This window comes from Juglans microcarpa x Juglans regia, chromosome 6D (assembly GCF_004785595.1).
Source record: "Juglans microcarpa x Juglans regia isolate MS1-56 chromosome 6D, Jm3101_v1.0, whole genome shotgun sequence".
Taxonomy (NCBI): domain Eukaryota; kingdom Viridiplantae; phylum Streptophyta; class Magnoliopsida; order Fagales; family Juglandaceae; genus Juglans; species Juglans microcarpa x Juglans regia.
Window position 1 is genome coordinate 15,691,135 of NC_054604.1, and position 6,513 is coordinate 15,697,647.

At 37.7% G+C, this 6,513-nt stretch overlaps 1 non-coding gene across 1 annotated transcript; it reads right to left on the reverse strand.

Annotated features, from left to right (window-relative positions):
- Positions 1-5,456: 5,456 nt before the first annotated feature.
- LOC121236262 lies at positions 5,457-5,564 on the reverse strand. The gene has a single exon (XR_005934702.1). It is a non-coding gene; the product is annotated as a small nucleolar RNA R71 (small nucleolar RNA).
- Between the last annotated feature and the right edge of the window lie 949 nt (positions 5,565-6,513).

The window sequence follows — 6,513 nt, forward strand, 5'->3', positions numbered from 1 at the left end:
GTATTGCCATGATTATGTATGATTCCGCTTATGTTACTAATGAATGATATATATGTTATGTGAATGTGTGATGATATATGTAAGTTTTCAAAATTAAGCCTAACATTAAACTAAGTTGAGTTTACAGTATGATGTGCTATTACTGAGTCTTCGACTCATTTGTTTGTTTCTCTGTTTTTATGTTTTATTGTCCCAGTGATGATTTTGTGGATACAGAGCAGGAGAGCCAAGAATAGAATAAATTTCCAGAGACTCAGTGTATGATTTGGGTATTTAAGCAATGTTGGTTTCACATAGAACTAGCTTATGTCATTTTTATTATGTTTTCAGCTTTATGTTATCAAAGACTGTTGTGTTAGGCAAGTTTTATGATCCAATAGATTAGGTATTTTATGAGATTGAACCTCTTTACTGGGCATTAGCATTATGTTATGAATGTACGTAACATTCCAGACCTGCGGGAATGCGTGTTACACATAAGCAACTTCATAATCAATTTGCAGGTAGAAATTGTTCTACATTACAGAACATATAGATCTCTCTCCCCCCCCCCCCCCCCCCCGGGGTTTATCACATTCCATAAAGTAGAATTAGAGTATGCAGCAACTAGAATGCATGTAAAAGGATTTATAGTGTGAGATAAATCATCGCAACATCTTTCCACCAATTTTCTTGCTTTCAATTGGAAAAATTTTGAAAAGTAGTTACAAATATTTCAAGACCAGAAGGTTGAATATGGAAAAGCAACTTTAGTCACATGCACATGTGGACTTGTGGTTACTAGAGATTGCTCTTTTCATAACACCCCCCCGGGGGGTCTCTTTAGTAAGAGTTGCTCCCAAATTTCACTACTTTTCTTTTCAGTGGTCAACTTTCTTGATTGCTTAGTGCGTCTAGAATATATGGAATTTAAAATTTATTCATCTCCAATACCTTTAAACTAAATTATTCATCAACCTATATCCAACTGTAAAAACTGCCTGAAAACTGAGGAAAACTAACCGGAGACTCTTCCAATTTTAATTTACTTTTACTTTTACTTTCTTTTCCCCTAGGCAATGGCAAGTACCACAAGACGTAATAAAAAAAGGACACCCAAACAAGTATTACTTTTCTTGTACTTAAGATAACATCAACATCTTATAGTAAACAGAAATCTCACATTTAAACTAAACTGATAAATCCAATAACCAGAAACCTATCAAATAGAATCAGAAAATAAATGAAATTAAATGTGCATTTTGTATTGGATCAAACTAAAGGCAAGAACCTTCAAATGAACTTCGCCAAAAGGCTTGCACTGCTTGGTCGACACGCCGAGCCGATTGCTACTCCAATTAGCCTTCCTCATATACCTCAGAGAGTCCTCGCCGATCACTCTGCCACCTTGCTCTCTCGCAGGGCTCATCAGAATCTTGTCGGGGCCGTGAATCTTGTAGTACGAGAGCACACCGTCTTCGAGCACGAACCACCTCGACTTCCACCCCCTGCCGTAGTTCACCCATTTGTACAGAATCCCGGCAACACTGCCACCGAAGCCCCCATACACTTTCGAATCGCTGGATTCGACGACGGCATCTTCGACATCCTGGTTTGCGGCCGAAACTTTGTCAGAATCGATACCGGTCGACGATACCCGAGCCAAGAGACCCGGTTTGTGATAGTTCACGGATTTTATCGACGCATCAAGCCCCAAGTGGCACTGACCGGGGGATTTGGCTACGGCCGGGTTGGCCCGATCCCGATCGATCGAAACCGGAGCAATGCAGCACAGTGGATTCATGTCGAGCACTCAAGAACATTCAGAGAGACCCACAACATGCCATCGTCAATCACGGAGTTACAGAAACAAGTAGGGATCAACTCCAAAAGCGGGTCATAGAAATGAAAAGCTCCGATTTCAGGTGGTTCGAGCAATGCAGGACCCGATCGGAACCGAAACGGGACTGAGAAACGAAACGTTTGGGCGATGACATAAAGATCAAGACGAGGAGTTACAAAACGGAGCCCGAAATCACAGAGAGAGAGAGAGGGAGAGAGAGAAAGGAAGGAAGCGTGGATGGGTGTTAACAAAAGAAGTGGGAAGTCTGAGGGTAGAGTAGGGTGCACACATGCATTTAAGGCAATGGCCTTGAGTCAGTAAATTCAGTAGCCAGCAGAGAGCACTGCAACGTCTGTGGCTTCCTCGCCTCCCACCTCCAAGCCTACTCCAATTAATTGTTAAAATTGGGAAAAGTCAAGATATATGTGGTTTGTTTTTTATTTTTATAAAGGGGTGTGTGGCCAAGTTTGACTAGATATTTTTGTAAATTATTTAGTTGTCATGGTTGTTCAAAGGTATTAGAATTTATATTTTGAAGGAGAGGGCTTAGATTTTTGGATTGAGCAACTTAAGCCCAAGTGAAGATAATCCTAAAAAAGTGTGACATCTTGGATTTTTGCTAAAATTTCATTTGTATTTTTTGTATAATTTATCTATTCATTTATTTATTTGAGTTATTGGTTTAAGTATTAGAAGAATTCTTTTGGCCACTTTCTATTTTTGTTAAATTGGATCTTGGAGTTCTAAATTAAAAAACCCACAAGAGAAAAATAGAAAAAAATGTCCATAGGAGTTCGGCCTATTAAGGACTTTGGCTCTAGAAGGCTCAAGTTTACTCTCTAGGCAAGGAGATGGCGTCACTTGGTTTCAAGAAGAAGTTTTTGGTCATTTTAGGAAAATTACTTCTCATTTGAAACTTTACGAAGAGGCAAGGATGACACTTGTCAAGCATGCGTTGGATTTCTAGAATAAAAAGTGGAAGAAGCAAGGGAGGATTCGGTTTTTAGAAAAGTTGGTCATGTGTCATTGATGAGTGTATGAAAGTGAACTCTAAATACCCTATTATTGGACTAAAATGCTAAAACATGAATAAAAATTATAGGAATTAATGTGTATTCTTGGATTGAGTTTCTATTTACTTTGGGATACTCCTAAGCAAATTGTTATGTTTAATTTTAGAGTCTATAAAAGAGCAAGTCAAAACCCAGTCAAATTCAAATGACTTTCAAGTGGGCAAGACGTTGGGACAACCTAAGAACTTTTAACGAGTGTAGGACTCTTCAAAAAAAGATAATGATGGGGTTTGAGAGTAATTCAGATCAAGAGAAAAAGCCAAGAGTCCAAAACACTATGGGTGGGCAGCGGGGCCCCACACAACGTTGCCCCACCCCCGCATGGGGGGGGCAGACAAACCCGCTTCGCCCATGCAGGGGCGGGGAGGGCCCAACCCCTCCCTGCATTTCCTCCGCCCGACCCCCGCTTACATATATATATATATATTATATACAAACATAAATATTTATATTTATATTTTACAAATTGTGTAAATATAAATATATATTATAATTCGTTAGACTTATTCACAAAATATGCACTGACAAATTTAAAAACTATATAATTTAAAAACAAGTACACTACAATTTATACAAAATATGTACTAGCAAATTTAAAAATTACATAGTTTTTAAATTATAGTCATATTTACAAAATTTAAATTTATAATTTGGGTCTAAAAATATATTTTTAATTATTTTTGGACTTAGAAATAATTTTGAAACCAAGTAAAATGTAATTTTTCTTTTAAGTAGACGGAGGCGAGGCGGATTGGGAATTCGCCTCGCACCCTGCCCCCGCATCTCGGGAGCGAGGGATGGGGTGAAAACCACACCCCCGCCCCACATGAGGAGGTGTGCGGGGAAGGGGCGACCCCGCCCCATAGGGGCGGGTAGCACTCCTACAAAACGTGCTAGGAAATAGCCTAGACATACTTTATTATTTTAATCGTAACTTTCCACTCATATATCAAATTGATGCAATTCTTGATGCGTTTGAAAGCTATCTTAAAGGGCTACCAATTTTTCTATAAAAGGGATTCCTAAATTTAAACTCTTGAAGTGCGCACATGGCTGCTAAGGTGAGTCCTAAAATTTAGACATTTTTTATGCGGGAATCATGAAGAGATTAGGGTTTCTTTCCAATGCTACTATATAAGCATATCATTAGCACGAAATTGGATAGTTTTTTTAGGAGAAGGAGACAGTTATAGAGAAGGGAAAAATTCCATTTTTATTATTTTGTTCTTCTATGGAGAACTGAATCTTGGGTAAAGCCTAGAGCGAAAATTGATCGGTGAAAATATTTTGACTATATTTCAATTCATAGATTAAGCTTTATTGTTTAAGATTCTAGAATTCAATTCTCTATTTTTTTGGATATTATAAGTTTGAGACAATTATATTAAATCTTGCTATGGTTTGATTTTGTTGAGCTATAAGATTATGAATATATGATTGTGACTTAAATAGGCTTTTCATGCCATTGATGTGGTCTTTTGCTGCATTATTGTTTGAGAACATAATGTCGTCTTTAGATTTGATATTCATTTTTATATATGAAAAATATGGTTTGTAAATAGAGAATAGATTCTAGAATTAAATTTGAGAAAGTAAATGAATATAATGTCATATCTTTCAATTAGGAATTTGGTGCTATAATTCTTAATTGTGTATATAGTTTGGATTGAAAAAGTCAGAGTATTGGATCCGGTTGATGGAAGTCCGAAGCTTTACTTGTCTTCTTATCTGTGCCTTAATCTCATTTTAATTACGTGCTTTAGGTAGAATTTTCAGATTCTTGTCATATTGTAATTTGATCTTTTCTTTTAAGCTTGCCTCTTGTTATGTTTCTTCTGACTTCCTGTGGATTGACACCCTAAACTATACTATAACACCGCATACTAGTTTGGGCGTAATCAAATTTTAGTGTCGCTGTCGGGGAGACAATGGAAGAATTGATACAAGACATAATTTATTCTAGCCATTTGTAAATGCGGTAACTTTGTTCCATCTTTTAGCTTGCTGCATTATTTTTTTTCTTTCTTTTTGTAGTATTTTTAGTTTTTAGTATTTTTTTTTAACCTTGCATGCACAGATATAGAGAAGCCTTGGGTAGATTTGCTTGTAGGCATGTGCTAGAGTCAGAATCAAACTTTTTAAATCATTTATTTGACAATCCATCTAGTCATGAAGAAATGAGTGAACACGAAGATCAACCTACTAGAACTCTTTAGGATTGATTACGTCTACCCTACACGCATAGCCACACCATCATGCATCATGTTTCTAACTAATACTCGCTAACTAGATTTTAAAACAGGGATGATACAGTTACTCCCTACTTTTCATGGCTTAGAAAATGAAAATCCATATGTGCACATTAGGGAGTTTGAGGAAGTAGTTGAGACTTTTCATAGTTAAAATGCAACTGATAATGTTGTGAGACTTAACTTCTTTCCATTCTCTTTGAAAGATAGAGCTAAGAGTTGGCTATACTTGCTGATACCACGATCTATTGGGTCATGGAATGAGATGACTCAAGTCTTCTTTAATAAATATTTTCCCCAACATAAGACCAACGTTTTAAAAAGACAAATCTCCACCTTTGCACAAAAAGACAATGAGATTTTGTATCAGCCTTGGGAGAGATTTAAGGAGTTGTTGAGTATATGTCCTCACCATGGGTATGAGAATTGGCGCCTAGTGAGATATTTTTATGAGGGACTTATATCTAGAGAGTGTCAATTTGTGGAGATGATGTGTAATGGTGAGTTCTTACAGAAAGATCCTGATGAAGCCATAGAATACCTCAATGAGTTTGCTGAAAAAGCTCACACTTGGACTAGACCTAGAGCTACTGAGAGCACAAATAGGTCACAGCTTGTTGGAAATCTAAATGGTGGTGGAATTTACCATCTCAGGGAAGAGGATAACCTAGAGGGTAAGGTTGAGATGCTCACTAGGGAACTAGAGGTGTTAAAGACTATGGATTTAAAGCCAACACACGTGGCTAATCATGCAGAGTCTTGTAGACCATATTTTGTGTGTGGTGGGATAGATCATCTCACCCAAGAGTGTCCCACATTTGCTAAGATGAGATGGATGTATGAGGAACAATGTAATGCTTTAGGTATGTACAAGAAGCCGTTTACACCTTTCACTGACACCTATAATCCGAGGTGGCGTAATGACCCAAATTTCAGCTGGAAGTCTAAAAACTAGCCGCTTGCACAACCCCTAGATCATATACTGTACCATATCATGCACCTTCATCTTCTAGGAGTCCTTTAGAAGACACTTTGCATGCTTTTATTGAGGCATAGGGTAAGACTAACCAAAAGTTTGAATCTTTGATTACGCAGGTTGTTGAAGAAAACAAGGAGATGAAGAGCCAAGTATCCAAATTGATGAGCTCCTTAAGTGTGAATGAGCGAGGTAAGTTCCATTCTCAAGCTGAGTCCGCACCCCATAGTCAACACATGGCGCAAGAGAATTTGAAGAATATGAATGCTATTGTAACATGAAGTGGTAAGTCATTACACATTCCAACAACGAACAAATCAGAGGATGTGGAAAAGAATCAAGGTAGTAGTGATGCCGAGCTGCCCAAGGAACCTGAGGTGACAAAGTGTCCTA